Source organism: Gopherus flavomarginatus, chromosome 4, assembly GCF_025201925.1.
Source record: "Gopherus flavomarginatus isolate rGopFla2 chromosome 4, rGopFla2.mat.asm, whole genome shotgun sequence".
NCBI classification, from domain to species: Eukaryota; Metazoa; Chordata; order Testudines; family Testudinidae; genus Gopherus; species Gopherus flavomarginatus.
In genome coordinates, this window is record NC_066620.1 from 128065117 (window position 1) to 128075455 (window position 10339).

Consider the following 10339-nt stretch of genomic DNA (forward strand, 5'->3'; position numbering starts at 1 on the left):
AAAATTTCCCTATAAACTTCTCCTAACAGAGAGCACTCTGGCAACTGGTTTGTTTCACTATGATTGCTATTGCTTTTTCATTTCAGTATCATTTCACAAAACATATTCCTTATTGTGTTCTCATATTTATATCCATTTTAGTCCAGAGCAACACTCCCATTAAAGTCAATGGGACTAGAATTTCACCCTCAGATTTTAAGACCACAAGGGACTACCTTGATCAATTAGTCTGACTTTCAGCTGGCCATAAAATATAAGAAATATCAAGTATCCAGTGTGGGTGGATGTGTGTGTATAAAACTAAAAAGGAATTAGATTTATTCCTTTTTAATTTAGAAAAAAAATTGAACCTTTCCAAAATGAAGGTGTTACTTATAATACATACTGTTGTCATATGGAATGTTTGCTTCATTTAATCCAATGTGATTTTGATTAATAAATTTAATTACTGTGTGGGTGGACATTATAGAATAATACTATGACCCTAATGATCAGTTTCTAAATTCTTCCTCAGCTGTCAGTTAAAGAAACCTTACATTTCCACAGCTGCTGTTTTCATAGCCACTATAAATGCAACAAAAAAAAAACCTGTATAGCTAATTCTTCACTTTCCTGTCTCCTTAGTTTAGTTGCACAAATCCTGAAATTTGTACTGTGCATGGCATGTGCCAGTATCGATGGTATTAGTAATAATGACTTTTTATCTATTAAAAATAATTGATAACAGTTGGTCATCAATCCAACAGAGAAATTCTGTAAAAACGTGTGTTTGTCAGCTATGGTTCAGACGATACTTTCTCTGAGGCACAACCAATTACTGGAGTATTTTATGATCTTTTGGATTCTGCTTACGGAATACCTGATGCTGTGACTACAGGGCATATTTTCCTCCTTGTGCATCCTGTCAAGAGTGTCAGTCTTCAGTTTGAAAACATATTCTTGACTTCTGTGTTACTGTCTTATTTCACCTTTTGGAGTATGAGTGGGAAATCTGCAGAGCTTAAATTGTCCCCCCTACAATGGATCAACAGGATGTCCATGAATATTGATCATTGGTGTTGGTCTTGCAGGAACAACTCAAGTTAAATTCTTCAGATACCTTTACAGATGGTTGTGTAGTTTCTCAGACATATTAGAATGCTAGTGAATTTTTCTAGCATGGTGTGTTGTACCAACTGTAAGTCCAAGTGTGAGGTGGAGCTAAATTTAAGCCCAGAGTTAGAAGGTTAAGCCACCTTTGTGCTCTTCTGCTCCTGGGGTGATCTGGGGAAGGAGACACCTTGGCATAACTTTAATGGTACTAAGGGCCCATCTAAGTTATAGCAGCCTTCTCTTCAATGCCATATGCCCATGACCCAACTCAACCCTCCTTCCTCCAGCCCTGTCCCCAGCAGATCTGTATGCCCAAGCTTGTGAAGAGATCCGTGGAAGGCAGTTTTATGGCTGTGCTCCATGGTGTCTGTACCAAAGGACTCCTTTCCCAGCCAGACCTGAAGTTTCTAGCTCCAAGGCAGTCCTTTTACTCATCTTAAAGGGATCAGAATAAGAGTGAAGATTTCACCCCAGCTGTTCTAACAGATCTGAAAATGATTCTAACTTGAAAGGAAACATCCATTCGGAAACTAACAACAACAATAGTTAGAGCTGGGTTAGTCATTCATAATGAATAATTTATTCAACCAATTTAGCTTCTTTTTGTGAATAAGTAGATTGCAATGTCCTCAAATGTACTTGTTATTCAAAAATATTCCCTGAAATAATTTCTGCAAATAGTTCTTTGTTTGTGTCACCGATCCTGAGCTACCTGCACCTCTGATCACATTGCGGCCTCTTTGAGGGCACCCCACTTAGCGTCTCAGGCCACTAGCCATTGCTCTATGACTCTCTCAATCTAGGCTGGGGATTTTGGCTGTAATTTTTCCTTCAGTTCACTGGAATCACCTCAGAAAGTGTTACTTTACTTCAGCACCCTCAGTACTGTTGTTTTAGCGGCAATAGCAGGGTTACCAGAGACCAGCTTTCTTGAAGCAAAGTACCATTTATTCAGAACAAAAGCATTACAGAGAAAATATCTTAAAAACAACAGCTAACATGCAGAGTTTAGCTTACCAGGCAGCCATTCATCTTTCACATGGAGACCCTGTCAGATTTTAAAGTCCTTCAGAACCTACCAGTGGGGTCTTCCCCAGTGTCACTTCAGTTCCTGACTTGCATTAATTACCCCCAGTGATTTTAGTTCCAGCAGGAAACACCTGCAACTCCCCTCAGAGCCAGCATACAATCCCTAACCCATGTAGGTACCTAATATTGTAAAGGCAACACAGTAGCTTTTGAATATTTTATATGTTCATAATAGCTGCCACAGCCTGTATCCTTGTTCATGAGAAGTTCAAGGTGCATAATTTATGTCTAATATTCAAGCTGTTTTCATTGAACACATTGTGACAGACACCCTACATACTATTGTAATAACTGTACAATTGTAATAATTTTGATACAAAGTATGTTTTGTGAGGAATCATTTGAAAACTCATGATTTGCTGGTCTGTATTGTATTGTATTGTATTGTATGTGCAGTTATAAGCTTTTCTTGTATAATATTATTAACACATGTTCCAAACCCCACAGCCCTGCCCAAACTGAGGTTGGCAAACAGGTCTGCCCTAAACAAAGGAATGTGTGCTCTGCTTAGTTTGCATTTAAGCAGTAAACAGACTCATCAAGCAGGGAGGGAAACAAAGAAAGCTCAAACAGGTGAGGAAAAAGCAGCCAGGAACATCCTTCCACACAGACTCTTTGTCTCTTGGTGCCCAACTGGAAATGTTTTTCAAGAGAGGGACTGAAACTGTAAAAAGGAGGGACAAACACCCACAATGTTCCCCTATCTCCCTGCCCATTGCATTCACGGCAGCTCCATTGAACTCTGAGAGAAGGGGTCCTGACCTACAGGGTTTAGTCAGTAAGGCCGCTGAAAGCATATGGTGAGAAACTTTGCTTAAATATGATATAGTTTGTTAAGTTAGATATTAGTAAATGTCTTATCTTTATTTTATTTGTAACCATTTCTGACCTTTATGCTTCATTACTTGTACTCACTTAAAATTTGTCTTTGTGGTTAATAACTTGTTTTATTGTTTTATCTAATCCAGTGTGTTTAAATTGAAGTGTCTGGGAAACTCCATTTGGGGTGACTAGTTGTGTGCATATTATTCTTTTTAATGAAATAAAGGATTTAATATAACTTGTATTGACAAGGAGAGGGTGGGGCATTACAGAACATACATTTCTGGGGGAAAATCTAAGGCTGGGGGTATTTAAGTGTCACCCAGCAGTATAACAAAGGCTGGTTACATCCAGAGTGTAACCCAAATGTGCCTGGCAGGCTGCAGTTGCACACACACACTCAGCGTGTGGCTTGCATGCTGCAAGGCTGTTTGTGAGCCGCTCAGGTGGGAGCAACTTCAGCAAAGCATTGTAAGGCACCAGTGTTGCAGGGCAGGGGCAACACAGCTGCTCATTAGCCTGGATTGTAGCCTGATATTTAATACACATGTCACAGGGCATGTTTCTGTCCCATGAAATGATGAGCACACTATTAGAATCAAATTTCTTTCCTTTTGAAAGGAAAAGTGTTGTTTTGGATTAAAGAGTGCTACATTCATATTGTTGCAGTTTTCATACTAACCGCTTTCACAACCTCTGTGCACCACACATACCTGCAATTTGATTATGCCTCTAATCCACAGTCAATTCTATCATATGCTAAATATATAAAAAAACAGTATATTATTTGTAAGCCAATAGTATGTCTGGCATTTTAAAACTGGCCTCCTGCCTTGCGGCCATTAGTGCTCAACATTATAACTAGGCTGTATAGTTGACCTGCATGAAATTAGATGATGATCTCATTCCATTTCCTAGAACATAAATGTCCCTGTGGGGAGTGTGGGAAGTTTCACTGTTGTTTTTATGGAAAAGTATGTATGACTCAGTTTACCCAGAGAAACAAGATGGAGAGGCAATATTTTTTATTGGGCCATCTTCTGTTGGTGAGAAAGACAAGTTTTCAAGCTTTCACAGAATTCTTCTTCAGGTCTGGAAAATGTATTTACAGTGTCACAGCTAAATACAAGATGGAACAGATTGTTTAGTGTAAGTATTTCATACTTATTTTAAGGGATCGTTCAAGTCAAGTGGCCATTAACACCTCTCCAGACATGGCAGTGGGGGAAGCTGAGGGGTTTAGTTGCAGGCAGCAGGCACCAGCGTAGCAAGCAGGTGCCTGGGGTGGCCAATGAAGAGGAGCGGCACGTCCGGCTCTTCAGCGGCAGGTCCCTTATTCCTTGTTGGAGCGAATGACCTGCTGCCGAATTGCCGCTGTAGAATAAAGTGGTGGTAGAATTGCCAGCGATCGCGATCACGGCTTTTTTTTGTTTGTTTGGTTGTTTTTTTGTTTATTTGTTTTGTTTTTCTGCTTGGGGTGGCAAAAATGCTAGAGCTAGCCCTGTTTAGTGGTTTACAGATTTTTGTAAAAAACCATAAATCCATGTTCTATTCAGTCCATGTTATGAAATGTAAGCTGCAAGCTCATCTTTTGAAGGTGTTGTGCAAGTTTTCTTTGAGGACAGGGACAGAGAGTGAGAGCTTTGTGAAAAGTATTCACCCGCAGCTGATAGGGTGTTTTTGTCTTTTATCATTTTTCTGTGTGAGTTCATTTGAGAGCACAGTGATTGGCTTATTTCATCCACATAGTTGTTGTTGGGGCAGTTAGTGCTCTGGATGAGGTACATCATGTGTTGTGATAGGCATATATAGGACCCATGGATCTTGAAAGATGTGTTGTGGGGGAATGTTGATCATGGTAGCAGTGGAGAAATTTCTGCAGGTTTTGTATCTGTTGTTCTGTCAGGGTCTGGGGCTGCTTTGAGTTGGTGTGTCCTGGTCTGTGGAGAGCTTGTATCTGATGATGAGCTTGGAGAGGCCAAGGGGTTACTTGAAGGCCAGAAGATGGGGTTCAAGAAAGATTTATTTCAGTATGTAGTCCCTATAGAGTATGGGTAGTAATTTGTGTTGTTACCTACTGGGTGTGGAGGGGTTAATTTTTGCCTGGGATTGAGGATAGCTTTGAAGTGACTAGATGGGAGTTATCTAGACAGGTCTGAGAGGGTATGAATAATCTGTCAAGAAGAGTCAACGTGTGAATAGAAATACAATGGAAGACCAATGGATGAACATTAATTTTAATGATTCTGGCCAAGGAGGACAGGACATGTGAAAACCACATGACTGGAGCTTGAAACAAAGAACTAAGGTATAAGCAGACTAATAAAAAGATTGCTGCTGTATTGTCTTTGGTTAAACTACTCATAGGAATGGAGATACACACAGGGTAGGGTAAACAAAACAGACTTATGTTAACAATTTTTTTTTTACACACTCACTGCTCTCAGCAGCACAGGTCAGCACATGCATGTGCACCCTCAAACCAGTTCTTCAAAGTCCCTTAATATGCCTCTCTTTAAGGGACATTGTACCAGTTATCCTACTGCATGGATACAGTGCACATACCAGTGCAGAAAGGGTTGAACCTTGGACACTTGGGCAAGAGATGCAGGATGTGCTGGAAGTATGCATGTGTGGGTAGACTTTGCTTTACCATTCTAGCCTAAAGATCCCAAATACTTTATTGCAGAATGTGTCTTGTTTCGAAAAGACTGTCCTCTATCCCTGCAAACATCTGCTAGTTGTATAGCTCCACACCAGATAAATCTCCAACAGGGATTCAAGCTCTGTTGAATCTGCTGAAGGAGCCACAATGAGAAACAGAGATGCCAGGGACCCAATTTTGGAGTGTCAGAGTCTTCCTACTGTAAAAAGTGGATGTCCAGGGCCTAACACTATGAAGGGGATGCTCTCAGAGAGACTATATAAAGGTCAGAGGCATAGCATACCCTGTGGAGCTGAGACAGTCCCCATTAAAAACAAAAAGCTTTTACCATATCATTTGGCTCCCTCATCAAAGAGGCCCAGGATTTGAGGAGTGAATTCAGCTTTCATGCCCTAGAAATGACATCTGTAGAACTAAGCTGTGATACACTGATGGGGCAGGCTGATGCAGGGAAGTTTGGACTTCCCCTGCCAATGCTGAAAACAAAAGACTTAAGGCCCGCTCCAAAGCACATGGAAGTCAATGGAAAGACTCCCAACCAGCTTTAGATGAAGCCCAACATCTTCGATAATGATTATACGTTAAGATATTGCATTCTGTTAATGTCTTTACCGTGAGAGCCATAATGGGGCCAAATCCAGATTCCGTTCGGAAACGTATGATTAAAGCAAGCAGGATTTTGCTCAATGTGATTAATTATGTTACAGGACAAATGTTTTTGTGAGGTTTTTACCGGTCTTTTCAAGAATGCTTTTTAAAATAATAATTAAAAAAAAAAAGAAGGACTATGCTAGCATCTCAATTAGATCACCTAATTTATGGGAAGAAAAGACAGGAATTTGATTGGTCTATTCTATTACTATGTGTGGAACTCAAGAGACATAACTAGGGATGAAACAGCTGGAATCCTGCTATTTCTTTGAATGTGCGACATTCAATTTTCCCTGTAGTCTTTAATTTGAATATTGTAATTTCTTAAATTGTTGGAAGAGAAAAAGAACAGGATATTGTTCATTGTGAAGTTGCCAATGCTTTTGTTTTCACAATTCTTACTTTTCTTATTACAGTGATTACATTCTGAATATGTAATATTCCCTCTCTTTATGTGTGCTGAAGGAATTATTTTGACAGCATAACAAATTTTGAGGACAAAATTTTTCAGGGATTATTTTTCCAGTTATAAACTTTTAAATGTTCACTGCATTTGTTTAACATAATAACAAAGCTTCTTGAATATTATTTTCCTGCAGAAAGTTGATTTCCAAAGGTAGTTTGTTGCCTTTACATTGATTATATTTATTTGATAATTGAAAGGTTGCGCTTTTTGTTGTAATTTTCAAGTATGAATGTTTAATCCATTTTTCCATGAAAACGGTCTTATGGTGATTGTGGCAAAAGGTAGAAAAAAAAAGAATGGATACGTTTAATGTATAAGTTTTTTACAGGATGGGAAGCAATTTCTCAGTAAATAATTAAAAACAGTACAGTTGCAGACAATTGTAACTAAAGGGCAGGTTGGCTCAATTAATAGCCAATTAATGAACAATTAAGATAATCAACAGACATTGAGCCATATGCTCCCATGCTGCCATGACAATTGAGTAATACAAATTGGTTTGATATACAGAGAAAAACTGATGTCATCCAAACACAAGGCAAAATTGCCCAGTCAAGAGACATCCCAACCCAGAACTGATCCTATGTAAATTGTTAGTGGAAAAAATCAGCAGAGAGCACAAAAGGAGATGTGGTACATGGCAAAGTAGAGGGAATCAGAAACAAGATAGGGGATACATGCAAATATAGTAGAACTTCCATAGGAAACAGCAAGTATCAGTACTTTGCAAGAACTAATGATTATCGACCTATGAACTTTTCTTGAGAGGCCTGTATGTAATGCTGATGTGAATACGTGGGCTGCTTTGTGGGATAGTTTTGTTGTTAAGATACTGAACTGGGACTCAGAAGGTGTGGGTTCAATTCCTAGCTCTACCAAAGACTTCCTGTGTCACCTTGGGCAATTTCTCTGGTCTCTGTATGCCTCAACTCTCCATTTGTAAAAGGAGATAATAATATTTGTCTGTCTTGTCAGTTTAGACTGTAAAATACTTGAACAAAGGTTGTCTTTTATTATGTGCTTGTGCCAATGATTAGCACAATGGGGTCACATCCCTGATTGAGCTGAGCATTACTAGACCTATACATGCAGGGATCATAGTCAGAGGGCATCATGCTTTGGCCATGCCACCTCCTTATTCTTCCCTGCCTCCTATACCAGGGCTAGATGGTACAGGAGACAGGGATGGTTGATAGGAGTGGCACAAGGGATTATGGGGTTGTGTGGGCACCATCTAAGAGTAGAGTGACCAGATGTCCTGATTTTATAGGGACAGTCCTGATTTTTGGGTCTTTTCCTTATATAGTCTCCTATTACACCCCACCCCGTCCCGATTTTTCACATTTGCTGTCTGGTCACCCTATCTGAGAGCTTCCCTGTATTCAGGTGAATTCTCATCTGGCCAGATTGACTTCAGTAGAAACTGTTGGATGGTCAAATCTTTTGATAATCAGGTAAAAGCTAGAATGTGGATATAGGAACCTCATTTTAGGCTCCTGTTTTTGAAAATCTTGGCTAATAATAATAATTGCAGGGGCTTTATTTAGCCGTGTTTCACAAATGAAGTACAAGATAAACATGGAACACAATTGTCTGCTTGTCTGCCTTTAGGTACAGTTTCTAGGTAGATTTCAAAGTATTGCTTTTGGTTTATAAAGCCCTTTATGGTTTAGTTCCAGAATACCTAAGGGACTTCAATTTTCTCCATGCTTTACCTTGAGAACAGTGAGCAGCTGGGACAGTGAAGTTAACTGTCTCCCTGGTTTATACATCATATGCCTGGAAGAGGCTATTTTCAGAGGAATTCACTTCCACCCCATGGTCAGTCATAACCTGAGTTTGATAAATATCATGGCATGCTCCAAGATTTGTGTTTACTATGGCTTTTTCAGAGGAGTTGAAAATTATTTATTTGAATCTAATTCCTTGCTTGCTTGCTTGGTTTAGTGGTGTTTATTTGGAGGAATTTCCTATTGACACTTTTGTTGACAAGAGCCCTCATCTTGTAAGCCTTATATCATGTGTTCCCATGACTTCCATGGGACAAATGGTATGAGTAAAGATTGTTTGCATGATGTAATACAATACCAGTTCCAAGCGTGGTATTGCCTCTAGTGGCTAGCCCACAGAAAGGGTAAGGAACTTACTATTATGACTACTGCTGCTAGCTGTGGAGATCTCTGTGAGCTCAAATGGCTGAAGCCTGTATTTTTGAAGATGAAAGCCAAGTGCTCTCATCCTGGTTCCTGAATGATGTGCAAGATTTATTTGCAATGTGAAGCACATGAATCCGTTACAGAGGATACTCTGAAAAGAAGTGTCCATAGTATAATTTGTATCAGTTCAAATGGTGTTTTTTTTTAATTTCAGTGTATTATAACATAAAAGCATAAACATTCCTTTAATGTTTGTAAAAGAAAATTTTAATGTAGCATTTTGTATGGCTACATAGCATCTTGGGGAAAAAAGTCACCTAAAAATTCATTGGTATGTCTAATTTTTTAAAAAGTGCATAGTCACATAATAATGTTATTTTCCTCAGTTTTCATTTATGTGTTGCAACTATGCTCATTTTAGAACACAGTGAGTGACTCATTTTTCCACATGAGTGAGCTCTTGGAGTTACTTATAAATAACCTGGAATCTTGCCCAACTCCTAAAATGAATGCAGCCCTGACAGTCCACTGTAACAACTTTTAGCATTCTGCTTATAGGAAGGAAAACTATAAACTCGTACAAAGGAAGAGGATGCTGACAGGGTGCCCTCTATTATAGTTCTGAAAAAATGATGACTTCAAGAAACTCATTTTGGAAAACGATTTCAAAGGAACAGAGTAGGCACTCAAAATGGTCACTCACTCTTTGCTTTTTAGTAAAGCTGCATAATTTTTCATTCTGTTCAGTACCTTTTATTTTGGTTGTTAGACTGAGGCAGTCTTTCTAAATAAGTAGTGACGACTAGGGAACAATGACAAAGGAATTAAAAAAAAAAAGATTCAAGTGAATGTGCTGCCCCAAAAGAACATTTTTCTTTAGAGGGGTCCTGACAGTGAAGTTCACATTACTTTCAAATAGAACTAAAGGAATTGGCTTCATTTTGTGGTGGAAATGAAGGGGAAAGTGAGCCATCATTAATGAGAATGTTCACTTTTGGGATGATGCATGTTGGCTCTTTCAAAATTATAGTTTCCCAAATTTTCCCCATCTTTTCATGAACTTCCTTAGAAGATACATATTTATTGTTTTTCCAAAAGGCAGAATAATTAAATAATGTATGCTTAGCATACCTTTGATCCAGAAGAATCCCAAAACACTTTGAAGTGATACAGAGGCAAATTCTACTCCCTCAATTATTTGTATTGTGGCAGCATACAGGAACCGAATCATGTACCTGGACCTTATTGTGTTAGGAATTGTATGAGAAGAACAAAAGACAGTCTCGGCCCCAAACAGCTTGCAATCTAAGATTACAATCTAGCCATGTAAATTCAAAACGCCATGTTTTGCAGTACAGAGTTTAAACCCATGGCAGATACAAACAAAGACTGTGGGTA